At 42.1% G+C, this 23080-nt stretch overlaps 1 protein-coding gene across 1 annotated transcript in view; it reads right to left on the bottom strand.

Annotated features, from left to right (window-relative positions):
• lingo1a (leucine rich repeat and Ig domain containing 1a) overlaps positions 1-20881 on the bottom strand; it is a 117761-nt gene extending 96880 nt beyond the window's left edge. Inside the window, exon 1 of the mRNA XM_068603373.1 lies at positions 20514-20881. The gene's annotated coding sequence lies outside the window, so the exon portion shown is untranslated. The remainder of the gene's footprint in view (positions 1-20513) is intronic.
• Between the last annotated feature and the right edge of the window lie 2199 nt (positions 20882-23080).

Raw genomic sequence — 23080 nt, 5'->3', positions numbered from 1 at the left:
GGTGTGTGTTTTTGATTGGGGCTATTACGATGTCCTTGAACTTGCATTCTTTCCAATAGCCATCAGGGGGCGACTCCTCTGGTGCAAAAATTTGGTGGGATTGTATAGAAGTCTATGAGAAAATGACTCCACTTCTCATCTGATTTATTACCTCAGTACACAAAATTAGTCTATGGTATCCATCAGAGTCTTCAGAATTACAGCATTATGTTCATTTAGTCAATTATGGTCCAAATTAGACTGAAATCAATGACAAAGCAGAACAATACGTGGTATAAAAGAAAGAAGCTCATCATTAATTATCAGAAACTGAAGTTGCATTTTGTTCACCATCCATAATGTTGATGCAGTCAATTATATCGATATTCTGCAATCTTTTAAAAGGTATATTAAACAAAATAGCGCACAGACATAACTGCAATATAACAGAATGTCGACATTTACCCACCAAACTCCTTTGTCAACTTACATAAACTTGTGCCGTAGACCTGGCAGCCCGGCAATTATCACAGTGACTCGTACCGACAAGGGATGAAACTCCAGGGCCTCTTGCTCCAGCGCAGCTTTGCGTAGTTATAATTTGTTGGTCTACATGTCAAAGGACCCTCTAATAAGGGTGTTTCTCCTCAGGGGAGTATTTAGGTAATGCATTTTATGATTTAAATATTCTAATTAACTCTAGCCCACCAATTACTTAAGGATAGCCATTTTAGTTTCAACAGTCGAGCTTGCGGTCATAATACCAGAAAGAGCAGAACCCTCTTTTCCTTAATTGTGATAGAGTTATGACTCACACTATATGACAAAACATTCAGATTTTCACAAATTATCATCAAGCAGGCAGTATTTTTATTTCAGAAACATTTTTAATGGCAAAAGTGTGTGTGTCATGCAGTCATATTTTCGATTATATTCTTTTTCTTTTTTTTTTACTTTACTTTTGCTGAAGCATCACACGTGTCTGTGCTCAAGGTTTTTAATTAAGTTTGCAGGCGTTTCCGGCTGCATCGAGTCTTTCTCCCTCATGTTTAATTAAAATCAAACAATAACACAAATTAGAAAGACCTCCTGAACTCTGGGCTTTTGAGTGATTTATAACCATCCATTCAGCATGTGTTTTTTCTTTCTCTTTTTTAGGGTCAAGGGCCTTTGGTCAAGGTACATATAAAAAAAAGATGTCTGCACCGTGTGATCACTTATGCTTCGCCGTCAGCAAAGTCACAGCCTGAGGGGAAGACTTAACAATAAACTAACCAACAAAACAGCCGTGAATCCCAATGAGATCTCCACATGGATGGATGGCAATGGATCGATCAAATTGGGGTCATGAACGATCATTTAATGCATGCAAAAAAAACAGCATCCATTTTTGCTTAGGTAGCGCTAGTTCTGCTTTTAAATGGCCGTCCTGCATGGCGGGACATGAGCGAAAGTAGGAATGCATCAATAAGTGAGCAGCTAGCGCTAGGGTTTAGGGTTAGGGTTAGGGTTAGGGTTAGGGTTAGCAGCGTCGCTCAGCTCACACGGTCTGCAGTAGTAAGTGGAGGTCTCTTCCGGTCAATGTAGTCTGCATCTCATTGGTGCAACATTACTGCATACACAACTGTATTAACGAACCAAACAAGTCAAGAGACGGAGAAAACAGCCATTTTAAGTGAAGCACATTACAATAAGGGCCACTTTCACCTTCAACGTGGTAATAGACATATTCTTTTCCAGGAACATATCGTTATGAAGTAAATGTTGATTGCCCAATGGAATGGCTGTGGAATAATCACCATTCAACATTTAATGTTAACATTTTCTAATTAGCACTAAACACAAAAGTACAGCTGAGGCTGATGGGGATTTTTTTTTAAAGTCATAAACGAGACAATTAAAAATTCTCACCCAAAATGATGAAACTCGAAGAAAAGTCAGATGATCTAAAAAAAAAAAGACACGAAACAAGAGGGTTTCATCCTTGAGTCTGAGGGCCGGATTTCATGGCAATCCATCACTTAATCAAGATATTTCAATCAGGACCAAAGTGGGAGACCGACATGGTCACACTTCAAATAAACCTCGCCAGATCCCCAGAAATATTACTGAGTACACGACAGCGTCCTCGTTGGGAGCCATGGTCCGGATTTAAACCTTTTTTTTTGTGGATTTAGTTGGAATTTTTGAACGGATATTTTTCGACCGCAGTTTCCACCATTAAACCCATCGGGTCGAGCGAGATGCAGCTGTCCCGATGGGACGAACATTGCTTTTTGTCAAAGGTACCTATCCTTTCAACTCTCTTTATTGCTCGTAAAAGCTACCTTCTTACCCCTATGACTGCGCCCGCACCTGCGCCGCCGTCAATAAAAACAGCTTCGCCGAGTGTTTTAAGCAGCTGTTAACAACTCCCGCAAAACTGGGACAGCAGGTAAATTGATATCGTAAAACCATTTTCCAGATCAAAGACGAAAAAGAAAAAAAAAAGAAGGAGAGGCTGAGGAAGTGACGGCGTACCGCCAAAGACAAGATGCATTTAGGGACGGAGCAGAAGCAGCGAGATGGTAGGTGCGTTCATGCAGCCTGTGCTGTGCAGGATGACTCAAACTTGAATTGGGCCTGATGTCTGTCTTTTGACATGCTGTGAAGATATTTTTGTCTGTTATTTGTTGTTGTTGTTCTTCCTAGTCGGTTATGTGGAGCAGACGAACAGATTTTTGTTGGGAGGTGGGGGGGGTTTAGATACAAATGTGTGATCTAATTGAAGAGGCGCAGCTGCAAAAGACTTGCTGTGAATCCGCGTGTCCTGCCAGAATAGACTTCACTCACTTCAAGTCTTTCTTTTTTCTTTTTTTTTCGCAAATCATGAGACACTGATGGAGAGATTTCGCAGCCACACACCAGCAGAGATAAGTACAACATAATTACACATGTGAAGAACACTATCGACTCCTTAAAAAAAAAAAACAGCCGAAACTCATCTCAAGTTTGGTCGGCGCTCTCAGCTATTTTAGTCTCCTCGTGTATTTCTAGGTCACAGATTGTTTAGCGCTCCTCGGAGCTGCGAGCGATGCAGCAACCGCCGTTTCAGTCTCGTGTTGCATCGGCAAGCGCAGATGAATACAACGGCGAAAAAAAAATTGCTTTCACAGAAGATGTTGAGGACACTTTTCTTCACGGGAAAATCGCCTTATCAATCGTGCCATCTGGACACTTCCTTCATAACCTGAGATGACGTAAATAAAAATGTTACGTCGACCTGAATATCGGCCTCTGAAGGTGACTCCAGCGGAAAAGCCAAAGCAGGGACAAAGTATGTCAGGAAACACAGCCACATACGTTATTACTACGCTCTAATATCGAAGCTACGAATGGAAATTTGACACAGAAATTCAAATTAACGCTTGGATTTTGAAAATAACTTGATTATTTCCTTGTGTCTGTGACTGTGAGATATTGTGCTACTTCCCCACAAACAACAAGGCTATATTTAATAACTGCTTGAAATAAATATCCTCCCTCAGTCTTGTGTCGACAATGACAGACTTAGCAACTCCCCGTGGCACTCAGGCCGACGCTGACATCCAGGCAAAACTCCCACAGGGAGAAAGAAGTGCCTCAACCACACTTTATGCCACACACAGCAGAACTTGAATCATAAATTCAAGTTTGACACCCATGTCTATGCATTATTAAGATAGTTACTGTGTTATGATCTGTTTATAACACTGTAGTATTATAGTTATAAGCACTCATACAACATTCATACCCTATAAAAAACAATCATAATGTATTATGAAGCATTTTATAATGACTTCCATGGTCAGGTATCTCAATTCTTGCAAGAATCCTAATGTATTATAATTCCAATAGTTGCAGGTGGGTGGGTGGATAGGTGGGTGGGTAAGTAGGTTATTCATCCACAATGGGAAATTTGCTAAAATGAATGTGTATAAAACTGTTGCAATATATTGTTTTTGCATATATTTAATAATAAATTATTCACTTTAAGCAAACAATAATCTCCAGGACTATCTTATAATTACAGTATAAAGTGTTTAGAAGTCCTGTCTATCCATAATAAACTCTCATTTCAGTGGACGACGCTGCCACTGATGAATAACGACCGTCATCGCAGCAGTTTGCGAGTTAACGTTTTTAAATGTTAACTCGCTTTAGCAGACGCCACAAGCTGTTTTGCAATTCAATACGGTAACAGATTAATGAAAGTGCAATCACCAGAGCACTGCACATTACTGACGTCACAAGATAATCAAGTACCAAAGAGCAATTTAATTCCGTCATATGTACATTATGTGTGTAATTATCGAAAATCCTTTTTAATTAAAAATGAACACAACTAAAAATAACTAGAATATTTAAACATATTATAAATGACTAATGTTAAGATAATGAAAAGGTTTGAACTTAACGACTATAAGTATGCAATAAATAGTTTTAATTAAGCCTTTTTGATATTACACGGCAAGTAGACGAACAGCTCAGATTAATTAGTGAGATTGATCCGCCCTGCTGTAAAGTACACATTTAAAACTGAAACAATACATAATTACTCTCAGCCACTTCATCTTTTACGGTTTAAAGTAAATGAGGTAGAATGTACCTGCATGTTGTTGATTTATTTCTGGATTTGGAGGGCGCTATTGGCAATTTTTAGTAAATCAAAAGGCCTCCTTCAGGCCCCAGAAAGGCTGAAGCCGGCCCTGACAGCCCCAACAGTTGCCGTAATGATTCTCATCCAGAAGCAGATGCTAACGCCAAAGTAATGAAACCCCTTGTAAGATGAATCCCACATAAATAAGTTACATTTGATGATGGATCTAATCAAGCCTCCAAGACTTCACCGGAGCATGATTTCGCGGCGTTAAATTCAATTAAAAGTGACTAAGTGAAACTTATTGCCGACAAAGTCCCGACATATTCATGATGTACTTAAACACTGGCTGATTTAAACAGCTCTCACTAAAGAAATATGTCAGCATATTGCTATCACTCACGTACCAGCGTAACAATAGTCAACACGTTAAATATAATTATCGCCTCTATATTAAAGTGATAGTAACAACCAGGGCAAGAACTACTGAACATATAGCTGCTAGTCATATATCCAACAGTGTTAATAAATAAGGTAAATGTCACATTAGATTGCTAACCTTCACATATCAAATATTGATAACACCTTACTGGACAATTACCGTCCCCTATGGTTTCCATTTATGTGCCATAATTGAAGTACCTCCACCTACTGTCATTGTTCGTCACATCGCTGTCAGACACTTATCATTATGATAATAGCATGACTTATAATGACGACCGGTTCGTAATTAATTATGAAAAGGAATGATATTGTTATGACTGATGTATGATTATGTTTTCCTGTGCAAAAGCACAACCTGTATGCCAATCTGCACCATAAACTCTCTCTGTTTTCATACCAACTGTAATATGCAGAGTGCAGCTTTGTAGCAACAAATCAGGATTTAATTGCGATTAAACCTGTCAAATATTCACATATGAATCAAGATTGTGTCATTGCATTGTATTCAGAAACATATGTCAGTGCATTTTTTGTGCTGTAACATTAGAAAGTCAGCTCTAGTTGGTGGGCAGTGGTCGTTTTTTTGGGGGGTTAAAAAGTTACCAACTGCAGCTTTTATCGAGTCTGTACTGTTCTGGATGTCGAACAACAGGAACCAGCAATTTCCTTCCAAGCTCTCGTGAGACCATCAAGTTTCGGGAGCTGAGATTGTCTCATCGGGCTCTCAACTCTGAGCCAAAATGTTGCCATGAACTATATACAGCCAAATCATTTCTTATGGAATACAATGTACCCGATGAGCAACAAATAGAGCATCTGATTTATCAATTTATTAATTTTTGCAAATGGAGTGAAGCTTTATAATACACACATCTCCGCTCAGCTTGTAGCTTCGTCACTGCGAGCTGAACACTCAACAAAGTCACGACTGTTTGCTGTCCTGGCTCCTCGATGGTGGAATGAGCTCCCCATTGACATCAGGACAGCAGGAAGTCTCTAAATCTTTTGTCACAAACTAAAAACACATCTTTTTCGACTACACCTTGAATAAGGAAGGTAGCGCAGTAGCAGCACTTTAGCAGCACTTCAATGCCTCTTTTTGATAGCACTTTGTAGTTTGACTTCATTGAAGACATTTTCCTGATTCTTGTTGTTCTGAGTTCGTTCTCACGGTTGAATGCACTTATTGTAAGTCGCTTTGGATAAAAGCGTCAGCTAAATCTAATGTAATGAAACATTGAAAGTCGAGATCTGTGAAGATGACAAAAGATGACCAGGATGAGTGAGACGTCAGTGTGAGACGTGTTATGAAGGTGCATCCTCTTCAGCAACCAAATGTTCGCCCCGCCCCTTCTCCCCACCTCCCGAGAGAGAGGACAGTCCATCTGTTTGTAGCGGGCAATAAGATCAGATGAAACTTTCATGATTTGTGCCTCAGAAAATGGGCCACTGATGCTGCAAACAGTAGCTGGATAGGGCAAGTATGAATCCCAATGTATAGGGTTATACCGGATGCAATGAGATATGATAGCACTTCTTTGAGTCCCATGGGGGCATCTGGTCATAAATTACTTCAACACAACATTTTAGCTTGAGAGAAATGAGTGTTATAAATTCCACCAGAGGAAACTGTCGGCGACTCAGAAAAAGGATGCCTTGTTTTATGGACTCAAGTCTACTGGAAGAGTATCCAGGTGCCCAGAACTTTTTGCTGTCGATCTATTTGGGACCTTTAGTCGATCCTCCAACCCCTCTCCTTCAATCAAAGCTAAAATGGATTTCACCAATGTGCTCAACCTTGTCGTGGAAATGTACCTGAGAAATACAACACATGAGGCATTTAAAGCATTATGACATCATTAAAAACTGTTTTCCCTATGTGGCAGAAGTGGAAGGATTGACCACTTTCTCTCAAAGTTACAGAAGTCATTCGCTATGTATGCTGATAGCGAAGCGCACGCTTCTTATTGGGATTGGTTGCTTCGGTGGCCTGAGGTTCTCTGCACCTATGGCGTTATGACACATGTTGGTAAGCTCATAACGTAAATGTATGAGGTCATTGTATGCGTTAACCTTTGGGGAAACACTGTTTAGCCTATGGACCTGGTGACAGGTGAATCTCCTGTTTCCACTCATGCATAAACATCATGGAAACAGAGTTCAACACCTGACGGATACAGTACGTCTGTCAGGGTTCATGGAGCCTGAAATTAGGACAATTTAATGTTGATTTAATATGCATTCTCACTTGTGCAATAGACAGAGGGAATACTGTACTCTTAAAGTAAAAACCATGACTTAGAGTAGTGTATAAAAATACATTTGGAATTTAAAGAGAATATAAAATATGTGGTGGAATAAAGATGTTCTGTCAAAGGGCCTGCAGTGGGTCTATAAAGTGTGCATGCACAATGCGCTGAGGTGTTCAAGTAGAGCTGTATACAAAGAGAGATTTGAGTGTGTGTACGTGTATGTTGCTGACTCTCCGAGCTTATCAGAAACTCCAGATGGAAGTACAATATATACTAGAAGACAACAGCGTATGAAACATATGTGAGTTTTGTCTTTTTCTGCCTGACTGCAGTGAGATTGAGACTATAGCTTCTGTGTGTAGAGATCAAATGGCTCAGAGGTATGCATCAATTTCACAAACAAATCAAAATGGTAGATCTTCGGGAAAAAGGAAGATGCCGTCATCCAGGAGAGATTGCGCGTCTCCGCTTGAATACAACAACTGTCGGCAAGAATACTTGTCCGTGGCTACATTTACAAGACACGATCGCAGCCTCGTTCTGCAAAACATCTGCAAAGGCTTCCGTGTAAGAGAAATGTGCCGTCGTTTATGAGATCTATGAGATGTTTGGCTTCGCCAGCTTGCAATATGTGCACAGTCTTTAGGTTTAAAAACTTTATTGTCGCAACTAAAACAAGACCTTCAGGTCTTTCTCTTGGCATTTTTTAGAAGTCTTTGTCACGCCTCGTTGTATATTTCGGTTGACTGTAAAAAAGTTATGAAACAAAAGCCAGTGTGCGAACAGGAAATGTGTGACGACGATTGATTTATTAGCCCGGCCTATAGAGAAAGTCGCGAGTTGGCAGGTATACACTAGAGAACTCCCTAGAAATTGAAAAAGAAGTTTCTTGCTGCAAACGTCAAAAAAAAAAACTTTTATTACACACCTGGTTTTGAAGACGATCTCATAACCGTTGAAATAATCAGAGATAATCGCTCCCACGAACTCTTTCGATGACTGCAGAAGTCACTTTTAAACAAAGTCGATAAGCAGCTGAGTCAATGTGCACCGAGCGTGAACGATCCATTAAACACGCTGGGGCTGTTTCCATCACACAAACACTGCTGCCTCGCCACTCTCAAAGTGACAAAAGCTGCCACATCAAGGAGCATAAACGTGACTCCTTCTTTTTCTTCCTCCTCTTGCGTCTGCACCTGGAGGGGTTTCGTCCGCCGTCTGCTCGCGTTGTCACCGTTTTTCTCTCTCCACGCATTAAGTCCCCGTGCCACGACGTTTCCCTTTGAACTGGGAAGGATAGGAGGAATTACTGAAGCGCGACACTTCTCCGAATGGAGCTTCAAGTTGTCTTTAAAAGGCTCCGGATTCCCATTGATTCCCTTATTTGAAGTATTCGCCTTCATTACCGTGAGACACGTTGGATAAAAGTTACCCCAAAGAAGGAGGGGAAAAAAAGAAAAAGAAATGTGTTATGCATATTTAATTAAGGTGTTTGAAAATTATGAAAGGTTATACTCACACTCTCCAACATTCACACACACACACACACACACACGGCTGTGTTCTGCCATACAGTGAGAGTCAGATTAAGAGCAAAGAGGGGGCACTTCGATTACAGCAGCAGAATGACCCGCTTCGCACAAAGTTCACCTCATTTTGGTTGCAAATTAAATGTCGGCTTTGGTTTAGAGCGTTGAGCCGGGGGAGGGGAGCCGCGCCGAATGCGAATGCATCCCTCCACGTCGACTTTGTAACCCCATACGGTCGTTTAATGAAATCAATTTCGACCGACGGATCGGTTTTGCATTCAATATATATTCATTTTCAATCAAATGCACGGGGCGCTCGTGACGATTAAAAATGGAAGCGTCGGGTAAAAATTTGAATCTCTCGCAGCGGGAATACACAAAGTCGTCTCGTCAGCTGCAATTAGCCCGGAGCCTTCGTCGTGTTAACAATACATCATCGTCATTAGTCGCTTGACCCTCGAGTGTAATCGCAGCGTGCTGCATTGCCATTCACGCAACATGGTGGAGGCTTCTTTCCTAAGCACATTATAGCATGGCTGAACACATGTTTAATCTTCTGTAGGTAGTCGCCGGGGGAAATAAAGGGGAGACGTCGGGCTTGTTTTTATGTTCGCACTTATATTTTGAACATGTTTACATGCTTTAACCCGTTGAAAACTGTGGAACCAATGTTGGCTCCAGGTCTCTTTTTCTCCTGTGTTTGAGTCGTTGTCAGAAGCCCTAAATTAATGGCATTACTTGTTTCTATTGTATGTATTTGTTCAGCAAAGTCATGGGAAAAAAATGTACATCTGCAAAAAAATCACTTTTAAAAGATATTTTGATCGTTACTATGAACATTCAGCATGATACGAGCCAGATTCCCCAAAAATGCCTCCTACAGCGGACAATAAGACACCTTTTTGGAAAAATTAGGACCTAAAGAATCAGAATCAGAAACAAAAATCACAATGAAACAAAGTGTTGGCCTGTTATCAAGGAGTTTCAGTCAAAAAACTGCGTTGTTCGGTTGAAAAATGGAAAAAATTACGTATTTTATGCCAAAAGATTGTCTGAATGGGGCATGCTGGGACATAAAATGGGAGGATTTTCTCATGGTTTCCAAAAGGTTCATGTAAAAACAATATTATATTGTGTGGTCTATTGTGTTGATTAAAGTTGACGCTGATTAGCTTGCAAGAAAAGTGATGCTGCATATGACTTTGTAAGTGGGATTTTCTTATGAAGAAGCATGTGACACAGCACAGGGGACCGGTTCTGACTGGCTTTTTTCTTTTTTTTCTGGTCTGAGTGCAACAAAAACTGACTGTTTTTTTTCTCTTTGTGGGTTGGAAGGCAATCCAGATACCAAATGTATGTGCACATGCGCTGAAAAAAACGGCTCTTTTCATAGTATGCGCTCTTTAAGCCACTGACAGCGTACCTTTGAAAAAGCATTCTCTTCTCAGTGAACAGCCTTTTAAGCCCCACCGCTTGTGTATTTTTCTTCTTCTTTTTTAAAAAAAATTATAAGATCCATAATGCTTTCCTGAAGCTCAGCTTGGTATAATGCTTTCCTTAAACCCCTTCACAGACAGATCACTAGATCACCAGTGCCACTTAGCCTTCTGCTCCGAGGGTCTTTTCCAATTTGGCTTAAGTGTTGAAGGCAGCACCTTCGCCGGGGCCCACTGGCAGGAGACTTCAGCGACAGGGAGCCTTCTCTCCCCCGACTGAACGTCTTCCATCGTAATCTCGTCTCTCAACTCCATGAAGTTCACTCCCTCGCCGGAGCCGGTGTCGCGTAGCAACGCAGCGTTAATGCAATGCTGTGGCGAGGACTTATAACACACGCTATGAACATGAGCCATCACGTCAATGCATCCGGTGTCTGCACACGCAGGCACAGCGGACTGTGCATTACTAATAATACATAGCATTTGTATAGCGCTTTAAGAAGGTACTCAACGTACTTTACATGGTAAAAAAAAAGAAGAAAAGAAGCAATAACGATGTACACAAGAGAGAGGAAGAAAGAAAAGAAAAGGATACTTAACACATTACAGACAAAGCTCTTTATTACCTGAAAATAAATTGTTATACTGCAGTAAAATTATTGATGAAATAGCGTACTTTCAGTTGTTGCTCACCAACTACACACATGCATTTTAGGTTAGCGAGTACAAACTACAGACCGCATAAACTATCAGGTAAATCTCTCCAGAGCCACATCCAAAGGATAAAAAACTTGAAATCTCAGCCATGGAGGACGATATGAAGTGTCTAGACTGCCTGTCATAAAAAAGTATCCGGCAGTCTCCCGTAGGATGAGAATGATCAAGTGAATGAGGTAAAGCTGTTGTGTACTAAGGAAATATCTCTAAAGCATGGGTATCACAAAGACAAAAATTGCTGAAAAAGACTGAGAGACTACGAGGTGATGAAGAGATAAAGGTTTAAAGCTCTGGTCTCTGGACACAGGTGTTTTTATTTCACCGCGGGTAATAAGCCTTTTGCTCGAGGTTGAGGCCGAGCGCCGCTGCGACCGATATTAAATAACTTCTGCAAAGTCCGTGTACTGATGACGCTGATAAAGGTGTAAGCTGTGAAGGAGATGTTTAACATGCACGTCTTCGCAACATCCTTTTTAAAAAGATCGAATCGGCCACAGTGAGCGAAAGAAAGTGATACAATAGTTGGCCTCGATGCTGCTCAACACAACGTACGAGATGAACATTGGAAGCCAAATCAGCTGACAATATGCAGAAGTTTGACTCCCAACATGTCATGGATTCTGTATTCAAGAGCATTGGTGAGATCACATTAGACAAAAACTGATATTAAAGCGTTTTTCCTTTTGGAAACTGCGCGAAAAACCTCCCGCGTCAATTTTAAGTCCCAGCATGCCCCATTCACACCATCTTTTGGCATAAAATGCGTAATATCTTTTTTCATTTTTGAACCGAACGAAACAGTTTTTGGACTGCGTTTTTCAGTAAAACAATAACACAAAAATTAAGCAAATCTTTTGAGGACTCTATCTACAAATCCAGTGCCGAGGAAATAGATGCAAAACAAAATGCCGAGTGTATACAACGTGTTCTGAGTCGCCTTTCTCTGTAATCTGTTAAAGAAGCACAGTGTACACCTGACCGCTCCAGTATTATATGCTAAAAGGGGCGATGCACGTTTCTGACTAATCAGCAGGATTCAGCAAATGAATCAAGTGAAAAGGCAAAAGCCCAAAGCTCCTCGTTCTGTTCCTTGACTCCTAAATGGTGCCCTGTCAGAATGTGTGCGTTAGCATTCATTAGCATTAAGAGTGTTTGTTTATTTATTTATTTAAACCTGGACGGTATTTGACTGGAAGAGACTGCCGTGTGCTTAAAGGCGAAACTAATTTCAGATGAGGAATGGCCAACCGTGATGAGTGCACGCCTCTGACCAGAATACTAATGACAGAGGACTCGGCGAGGGGTGGAGGCTCTTGCTATCGCACAAACACCCTCGACTGCTTGAACTGCTAAGAGCACCTTACACAGTGATGGTGAGGAATGCTCACTCCTTCCAGGATGAACCACGTGTGTGTCTTCAACTTCTGGGTCAATGAACTCAGGGATGTCTGGATCGTGTTTTGTGGTAAAGGGAACGACATCTTGTTCCTTTTAGCTTTTTTCTCAGTATCTCACAGACAATTTGGACTCGAAATTGTTATATTATTTTGCATCAACCTACATGTGTCTGCTGATAACACATAACATGTAAGGACGATCAGACGTGGCATGACTCACAATATGGATCGTATAGGCAAAATTACACTAACTTCTTTGTCTCATTGACCTTAGTGTTCAGTAGAATTGTGTCTTTTACAATAATATTGTAGATGTTTGTTCGGATATTCTGCATCTCATCCAGAATTTCTTGAATCTTTTAGGTTTTCAAAATGACTTCCCCTCGGTTGCCATGACTGACCAGCGAAAGACTCAAGTTGTGAACTCTACTCAAGCATGAGCATAACATGAAGGGTTTCTAAGATTAGTTATGCTGTTTGTGCCAAGTCAGGCAGGATTTGCCTCTTTTTTTCAGGTGGCAGGGATTTAAATCCTCATCAATTTAATGTAATTACAGTTATTAATACATCCCAATATCACAACGTATGCTTTCTTTGCTTGGACACCGGCATAAGAATAGATCAAACTCCCGTAAAAACCTCTTTGAATGCGTACAATATCTGTCTCCACGCTGCATGTCATTGTGTACACCGACTGCCCAGGCCTCGACATGTAACAACAGTTGAAAAAATGAAAGTAAAAAACATGTATTGACTTTACATTTCATACCTCTCTCGCTTTCTCCCGCTGCTTTGATCCAAAAATAGAGCCCTGGGTGCACCATCCATGATAATTAGAACTATTGGCAGCTTGCTGCAGCCTGTGTTTTCACTCTGAAAACTGACGCTGATCATAGTGGAGACTTCAGTACAGTCGGGGCTGGGAAAAGATCCAGCAGCGATGTTCGCGCAAGCGGCACCCCTCACCCAGCTGTGCTTATGTAATAGACTGGCTCTTTTGAGCCTGAAATGAATCTAAAACAAATAAATACTATTTTCATGCTCTAATTATATCGTGTTCTAGCATGTTTCCAAGCAAACGGCGTGTGTTACGGCTTTTGAAATATTGGACACAAAAGCAGGATTTGTAAGGAGCGTTGTGTGTTTCCGGTACACACACAGACAGACAGACACACACACACACACACACACACACAGGGGGCCAAGAGAGGTCTCCACTAAATGTATTACTACTATTAATTTACTTCCAACTGTGAGTGCGTACGTGCATTTGTGGTTGTGTGTGTGTGTATGTGTGTGTGTGTGTGAGGAAGGGGCAGGACCAATTTTATGAGTGAAAAGCGATGTCAACCAGCCGAGAATGCAATATTTTAATGATGCCTATTTGTATGTCATCCCCGTGCTGACTCACTGACATTTGCCATTTTCAAAGGCTCAGGAACGTGGATCCTGCATACAGATGGCCCCCGGTTTTCTTCACACATTTTGGCCCACAATTCCCTCACATTGGTATCTTGTGTCGACTGTGAAAAACATATTAGAAACCACATATTGATACGGGATCCTGTGGCACAATGCATTGCCTGAGAGGTGAGGAAATCCCCGGCTCTCACGTGCAAAAAACATGTCGGAGAAATTGCTTCTGTCGCTTTATCACTTCTTTTTTTGGCGGGCTAAGTCAAGCATTTAATGTTATAAAGAAGATTACATTATAAACTGTCAACTGTTGGACAAATCTCCTTTAACTGAACAGGAAGTTAACCCCAGAACAGTAAAATGTGTGTTATAAGCAATGTTTATAGAAAGCCAGAGGAAAATAAAGACGAGAAGTAGCGCTAGGCTATGCTAATAATGGGCTAAAGACATTTTTAAGCTAGCAGCTAAAAAAACACAAAATATCTTCACTTTACGTCCTATTGTGCAAAAAACATGTCTAAAAAATTGCCTCTGCCGCTCTATCACGTTTATCACAATTCATGGCGGGCTAAGTCAAGCATCATAGCTAACACATTTGATTTAATAAAGAAGAGTACATTATAAACTGTTGGACAAATCTCTTTCAGCTGAACAGGAAGTTAACCCCAGTAGGCCTACAGTAAAATGTGTGTTATTAGCATTAGCATGTTTTTAGAAAGCCAGAGGAAACTAAAGATGATAAGTAGCGTTAGGCTATGCTAATAATGGGCTACAAACACGTTAAAGCTACCAGCTAAAAACGCCACAAAATGTCTTCACTTTACATCCTATTGTGCAAAAAACATGTCTGAGAAATTGCCTCTGTCGCTTTATCACTTCTTTTTTTTTTGCAAATTCAAATTCATGGTCAAAAAAATAAAGACGAGAAGTAGCATGAGGCTATACTAATAATGGCATAAGGCACTTTTAAGCTAGCAGCTAAAAAAACGCCACAAAATATCTTCCCTTTACCTCCATTGGAGAAAAACCAAAGGAGCATCTGGACAAACATTTGGAATTCCTCCAATCTGACCTCCTCCTCAATTTCAGAAGGCGGCACGCTTCGTGTGCCAGCAATCAAAGAGAATATTGAGCTTCAACCGAGGAGGATTGTTTGTCCTTTCATCCGGCTGTCAATTTTCGGCAAAACTAACAGGTGGGACAAAATGGCAAAAGGCTTTGTAAATTGAGATTGAAATTTGACGTAACGGGCCGGCTTCATGGGATTTAGCGGAGAATAATTATGCGTAATGCCGAGGAACGTTCAGCGGCTCCCCTTCAGGTGTCTCAGTCCTCTCTTTCCCCAGTAACTTTTCTGTTGGAAGCCGTTTCACTCGGCTGTTGTTTTTGTGCCAAAAACTGACACGGAAGGAAGAAAGCTGATGCTTCCTTTTTCCCAGCATGACTCTGATGAACAAGCAGTGTTGGCTCTCGTGGCGCCATTTGGGAGGTGTAAATACAGCACAGGATGTATGGACGTATAAGTGGAGCAAAGTGCATTTTCAAGAAATGCTCTCCGCGTGATGATCCATAAAACAAGCCCTGTGCTGTGTCACAATAATTACACTAAACAGGACTTTATTTCTTTTTTTCAAACGGCCAGGCTTCATTGAGGAAAAGATTTGATTATCCAGTATCGGATTAGACCTCATCATGGTGCCAAGTTTAGAAACAGGCTGGTTTTCAGATTGTTCAACACAACGACAGAAAAAGGTAGTGATGAGCATTTTCTTTTGCCTGCGTTCACATTGTACAAGGACATTGTACATCCGCAAGTTCAACGGCTATTTAGATAGTGTACCATGCATATACTACTCATTATATGAATAGTTTCTGTCATATTCATGTAATGTGCTGTAACTCTGTTACGTTGCTCATTCTGGTCACATGACATCTATTGCTTCTGTCCATCTGGGGAGAGGGATACTATCTTTATTTGGGGGAGTTTTTCCTGATCCGATGTGAGGTCCTGAGACAGGAGTGTCACGTGTACAGATTGTAAAGCCCTCCGAGGCAAATCTTGTACTTGTGATTTTGGGCTATACAAAATAAACTGAATTGAATTCACGGGTCAGACAGGCCTGTGACTTTTCGCCCCCTTTTTCGAAGCTATAATCAAACTCAAGCATCATGAAAAAAAGGCTTTATCTCCCATCATAAATAATGTAGGACCCGTATTGGCCAATCAGTAACTAATACGGCCCCTTGTAACTGTCGCTCTCCTCTCGGGCCACTCATTGTCGCTGTGGAAATGCTGCAGTGCAGTGGCAAAAAGCCTCCATTTCCCCTAAAATCCCTCTAATTGAATCAGCGTCGTCAGAGATTCTGCACATGTCACATGGATCACCGAGCAAATCATGTAATAGTAGTCTAGCCACTGGTTCACTGTGTGTGCGTATAAACGAAACAAATGGGTAAATGAATGCAGATTTATAATCCTTTCGCCCAATGTAAATTGTGAAGAACCACAACAAAAGACTGGATAACATGTGATTTTCTCTTTGGGAGGCAACATTGAGATACCTCGCAAACTAGGGCAACAGAGGAGGCGTTTGATATGATTTTGTAGAACAACAGAATGCACAAAAGGTCAGGGAGGGTTGTATCCTTTCATGATACGCTAACATACGAGAGCCACTGTTATGATGGCCCGAGCGATGCGTCCAAACACGGAAGATAAAAGCCATTCGCCCCTGAATTATTTATACAATCTCCAATTTATACCATTTAGATTTGCTCAGCTGGCCGGAACAAACGAGGCAGGGGAAGTGAACAAATCTGTCTCTCTCATCCTACGTGAACTTCTGCTGAGTAATGTCCTGCAACTGCCGCACACTCCAGCTGTGTTTGACAAATCTCATATTTAAGTCGCTTGTGAATGCACGCGAGTGTGTGGCCGGTTCGAGAAAAACACAACACACGTTCCACCGCGTCACAGATTTAAACGGCGAAGCGACTCGTCTGTTTTCATTAGCGTCAGATGCAAATGCATTTTCTTTTATTTCGGAAAGAAGTATTTTTAGATGTGACGCTGCAGAATGATTAAGATGGGTCTCAGCCAACTACAACAAAGGTTTGTGAAGGGATATATATTACATTTACACGGAGTAATTTTATTTAAACATCAATCTATTCAAATAAAAACACATATACAGCGTCCTCAGGTTGGTAGCCGGCATATTATCTGCATTTAATATTCCCATAATGTGTGACAGACACTCGCATAATGCAAATGACCAGAGGTCCACAACTGTTAAACGATGTATTTGAATTCAAATCAACCCTTTTCTGATAGGGTTGTAACATCTATAACATCCATATTTTAGAGACTTCTTGTCTATAACACTGGACAGGTTTAGTTGACATGAGAAATAAGTGGTAGTCATACTCCTGTCTACCGTCATCTTCAACCCATATCCAATCTGCTTAGGTAAACATTACTCCACTATATCTTTACATAGCAAAAAGTTGTTGTATTACGTCATATAGAGCGCCTGAAACACTGTCAGGAAAGAGCTGATTCAACCGTACCGTCATTCTTGTGGCAGTAGTTAGAGATCGTGCACTACTTAATATTGAGATGTGTTTATTATCGATGGGTTCATCCAGTTTGCATCCATGAGGGGAACACAATAAGACCTCGATATAAGACGATCGAAAAACAATCGTCTTCCTTCTTCTTGTATCCGGGCTCATTAGTTGCGAGGAAGAAAAAAAAAGGTAGATTCATCTGGATTCATTAGTGGCGATTAGCTCATCTTTCAATCCTTTTAGTTGGTGAATAGGCAACAACCAGGGCTCGCATCAGAGCTCGTTTGATTGAATTCACTTTTAACCGACATCGTGAGAGTTATCGACTTCGTCCTCACGGCGGTTTGACCGGCTATACTTGATAGCGCTCCTCTGGGACGCGTGCGGGACATGCACCTACTGTGCACCGACAATTTGTTTGATATATCGCTATTTATAGTTGTAAAATACGAGTGCGGCGGTGCTTCGGAAAGCTCCGGTTCTTGTGCTTCTAACCAGTCTAACCATTTCAAGATGAGACAACCACAGCAGCCACAGCTCACGTTTATGTCCAGACAACAACCAGCAAGTAAACGATACGCAAATGCGGGCAACTCATCGACGAAGCCTCATTTATGATCCATATATCCATAACAGGTTATTAAAAGGATCAAAAAAGCACCGTACAGGTTTAGAGCGGTTACAAAGCGTGCGACTACGCTGGGATGAGAAGCTCATATGCACAGAACTTATCAAAAGCCGGCCCACCGCCACAGACACCATTAGCTTTGAATTGCTGTGACAAATTTGCCAACTTCATTTCATGCATCACGGTGAATCACAAAACCACATCGGTAATAACCATCATTCGCTGTAGCGGCCTTGAGAATAATTGCCTTGGAGGTTGTGGAGAGTAAAAAAAAAAAAGAGTTGTTAACTTCTCATCTGGCGATGTGGGGCAGTACGGAGGGTTTTCCTGGCTGGCAAGTTTAAAAAATGACTGCTCCTAGACACACTAAGGCACATTCAGTGTGTGTGTGTGTGTGTGTGTGTGTGTGTGTGTGTGTGTGTGTGCGTGTGTGTGTGTGTGTGCCCGAGGCAAACACGTAGACGTCCCTTAATAATTACCAAATATACCAACCGATGAGCAGAACACCTCTGGTTCATAATACACAGGATCTGCTCTAAATTTGAAAGTGATGCATCCTGGGATATCTTCTTGATTCCATCTTCTACCTGCACTTAAAAAAAAAAAAACCTCTCGAGATACCTCTTGCCCCGAAGCGAAATCAGATCCATGTTGTTTATGCAAAACCCCTTAAATCTAAGCTGATATCACACTCCTGCTTGATTGTGAAAAGTCTAATTAAAGAATTTAAACCCCAAAAAAATAAGAAAGCAGTGACCAGATATATGAGAGTGCATTAAATCCAACTAACGCTGCTACTAAACACCAACCACAGCACCTGCATTTCAATATGCAACAGAGCCTCGCCTGACCTTGCCTAAGTGCTGGAAGGGAATCACAAGTGAAACAGAAAGAGAAGGTCTACCCAAGGTGGGCTAATTTGATTTATCTCGTATTATTGTTCCATCCTTCTGTGTTATCGTGGTTTTCTTCGCTGAAATGTGATAAATATTGATGTTCTTTGCAGGAAACTCAGCCAGGCGTGTTTTCAGATGCAGGCCGAGGCCTATCTCTCTCTCTCTCTCTCTCTCTCTCTCTCTCTCTCTGTTTCCCTTCGGAGAGGCGGGCTGTGTGTAAACTGACCCTCCAGAAAGAGGTGTGCATGCTCTAAAAGCTCTTTCTGAGGCTTAGTTAGTTAGCACACACTCTCTCCTCCTAGTCCTTCTCCTCCTCCTCGCTTTCTTCTTGTCTCTGGCTTCCTATCATTGCTGTATCCTCTCTCTCTCTCTCTCTCTCTCTCTCTCTCTCTCTCTCTCTCTCTCTCTCTCTCTCTCTCTCTCTCTCTCCATCTCTCTCGTATTCCTCCCTCCTATAACCATCCCCTCTTCACTCTCCTCCCTGAAGAGCTCACGGAGACAAGAGAGAGATGAACAGAGAATTAATAACAAGACAGCAGTAAAGATAAAAGGAAAGACGCTCATCCGGCATGCAGAGGGGACCAAAAATAGCAACATCAATTTAACCCCTCGTTCTTCCAACAGAGCGGATAAAAAAAAGAAACCCGCCGTCTTTATCTTTAGGTGAATCTCGATATATGTTCCCAAGGGTACGAATCCTAACAAACACAGTCAAACTAAATGCAAAACAATGTATCCTCTCCATGCACCCCCCCCCCCCCCCCCCACCACACACACCTCCCACACCTCCACCCACTCCCCCCCCCCCCCCCCGTGATCTGTAAGTCGGCCATCTCGAATCAGCGGCCTGATGATGTCTTTACGAGGCAGAGCCGTTGTGGAAAAAGGCCCAATCAGGTAATCAGACAAATCAACATGGCGGGAAGCGGCAATTTGTCACTCGCCACTTCAGCTGAGGAGGTCTCTCCTCCACCAGAATACATGTACTCTGCAGACAAGCATCACTAAAAAAAAAGAAAGAAGATTAAGTCCCACCTTGTCGCACATCAAACACACACACATACACACAGTTTCACACATTCCCGTGCTGTGAACAGAAGGCTGTGAACACACACGCGTGATTATAACATGTGAAATTGAGCCGCTCCTCGTGCGCCTCCACCTAAATTCACCTCCTTATGATGACAGAGTGCCCCCCCCCCCCTCTGTCTCTCTGTCTCCGTTCACAAATCCCGCCGCGATTACTGTCAAGGTGGACCATGCAAAGTTGTCTCGAGGGGATGGCGAGCTGAAAGTAACGGGAGATCAATAGCAAGCAGCAAGTGGAGCATTTTCCCCTCCAGCGTCTGTCAGCATGAGCAACCCTGCTGGTGTCGGCACACATTTCTGTCCCCTACACTTTCTCTCTCTCTCTCTCACACTCTCCCCAGCCAGCCCATCCTCATTTTCTCCCTCTCTCCATGTCCTAAATAGCCCACTCTGCTTCATTTCACCCCCCCTCCCCTTTCATCCCATAATGTGTACGGCTTTCGCTTGTCAATATGTTATGAGGAGCAAATCAGGTTTGGGAAAGTGCCGCAAAAATGAGATGGATACACAGAAAGAGAGTGAGAGGCGGAGAGGATCCTTACCCGAGCTGTAACGAAGGGAAGCCAGAAAACGCTTGCTTCATTCCACGGCGGCTGCTCGTTAAATCCAAGATACTCGGGGAAGGGTTGAAGATTCCATGGAGACGCTGCCTCGAGAGGAAGGGGAATGAGATTCTTTCAGGACAGGGAGGATGTTTTTTTTTTTTAAGAGTGTTGTTAAAAAGACGTGGTGAATATGCATAAGGAGGGGAAAAGGATGTGATATCCAAGTCCGGAGCACTTCACGAGTCCTTCCAGTCAGCTGCGAAGCCACATGTGTATACACACTGACACATGCGGTTCACACGGCGAAGCCACGCAAGTACACACACACGCGCGCGCGCACACACACACACACACAGGCTCACACAGACATAGAGGGTGTATCCTCGGCTAGTCTCAGCAAGGCTGAGATATCGAGGGAGAATGAAGGAGGGATGGAGACAGAGAGAACGAGAGACACAGCAGAAGGGAGGGGGATCTGGAGGAGGGCAAGGTGGAGGGAGGAGCCGCAGTGTGTGATGAGAGACGGAGGGAGGGCAGGGAGGAGGAAGACGGGAGGAGAGAGTCTCTCCATCCCTCCTTTATTCCTCCCTCGGAACGGAACTGCGGTGATAGTTTTTTTTTTAGTTTTTTTTTTTACCAGTTCTAATGTTAAATAGCTAAATTAGAGGTGGTTTGCAAATAGATCTTTTTGTGTAACACATGAATGAGATGGGGAGTTGGCAGAGAAAGGGAGGAGGTGTGGCGGCCGGGCAGGAAGTCAGGATGTGAACACGCCCCGTGCGGTTCATGTCGACCAACACAGCTCCTGGTCCAACTGTAGCTACCGCTAGCTCTCATGATAGCATCTCCCCGTATTCACATGTACACATATCATACTAATCGTGACCACGATCTGATCGATTGTGTCCTCGTACAATGGTTCTGATGATATCCTACGTTTTATTTTGTTGTCTAGTATGCGTTTTCCTAGATATTTTCAGCAACACGAGCAATTAGCATGCTACGCAAGTGGCGTAGGTTAAAATAACTACGAAAGTGGCATTTTACACGAAAATGGCACGACACAACAGGGAAAAAATAAGTCAGCGTTGGGAATATAATAACTGCAGAAGTGGTTCTTCTTATCTAAAAGAGTTACGCAACAAATAATGTAATGCTTGGGTTAAATGAACAATGGAGGTACGGGGCTATTTTTGCCTAAACGGACAATTTCCTGAGTAGCTTACCTTAAAGAAGCCTTACTTAAGTATTAAATAGCAAATAAAGGCAACATGGGCTTAATTTATCACCTGCCCTTGTACATGAATGCAGGGATTACATTTAAATTCATTATGGTGTGCATTACTTTTAGTATGTATAGCTACGAACAGTGTACAGCATGATAACTACCTGATCTTATGTTTTGCTAATGTACTCCACCCAACACGTGATATTTACATTTTCAGACGTTACAGCAAAACTAGCAAGACATTTTAACGTGATATTCATTTACAACTATCTCAGAATTAAGTTTTACAATGGAAATAATATCAAAAACAAAAATGGTGCAACGGTAATTTTAGCTAACGAAAGGACAAAAACAGCAGGCTCAGTTGTTTTTATATCTTGGCGAGTCCTGAAGCGACTTTTGTGGAAGATGATATTTTTATCCCCGTGTCTTCCCCCGATACAACAATGCATCCTTCAGTATTGTCTAACCAACCAACGCATATCAAAGTATTTCCGCCAACACATCCTTAGAAACGCGCAGTGGGCATCCCTTAACCGACGTGACTCACTCCATATATCATCCTACACCGATGATTCACACTCGGTGTATCAGTGTACGCTTTGAAGCAGGGGGTTAAGAGTATGGGTGGCATAAGCGGTCAGGACACCCCGCCGCGCTCAGCTTACAGACAGGATTAAGAATCAGGGGTGGATGGATGGGAAGGCTGGTGAGAATATCTCTCTCCGCAGTGGACCCACGGTTGTCAGCGGATGCCCTTCAGTGGTGGAGGCTCTCGGTTGGCCTCAGAGGATACGGATGACTGTCCTTTACAGCTGGCGTGAATGTTATCATTCCGAGTGTGCAGGCCGACAGGAATTGATTATACAGCATACACAGATTTCTGTGGAATATTTTTATTTTGCAACACAAGATGCAACACTTTGAAATCGACTTGCGTGCTCTCATTGAAGTTAGTCTCACTGTTGCGTCAATAAAAAAGCCCTTTACGCTTACTGGCTGCACTTTACTGGCTCTTTGAGGCTGCTCAGAGGCTGCTAGCGCTCCTAGCTTGCTTCAGCGTGTCATCATTCCCACGATGACAAAGCTAACGCGCTTACTTGTAGGTATTAGCGGGATAGCGTGCTGACATTTGCTAATGAGCGTCAAGCGCTAAATGCAGCTAATGCTATTGTGAATGTCTATGGCTTCTGGGATTTATAATTACAGTTATTTGGTCATAAAACATGGGTGTTGCACAGATTATACCTGATAATAGCGCTATATATAACCTCACGAGATAACTTAATTTAGCTTACCGAGCTTCCAGGCTCAGGCATCACACCTCCTAAACAAA

Source organism: Clinocottus analis, unplaced genomic scaffold (genome assembly GCF_023055335.1).
Source record: "Clinocottus analis isolate CAN_PGR_092001 unplaced genomic scaffold, fCliAna1.0.p SCAF_6, whole genome shotgun sequence".
Taxonomy (NCBI): Eukaryota; Metazoa; Chordata; class Actinopteri; order Perciformes; family Cottidae; genus Clinocottus; species Clinocottus analis.
Note: the sequence above shows the minus strand (reverse complement) of the source record. Positions and strands in the feature narration are given on the sequence as shown.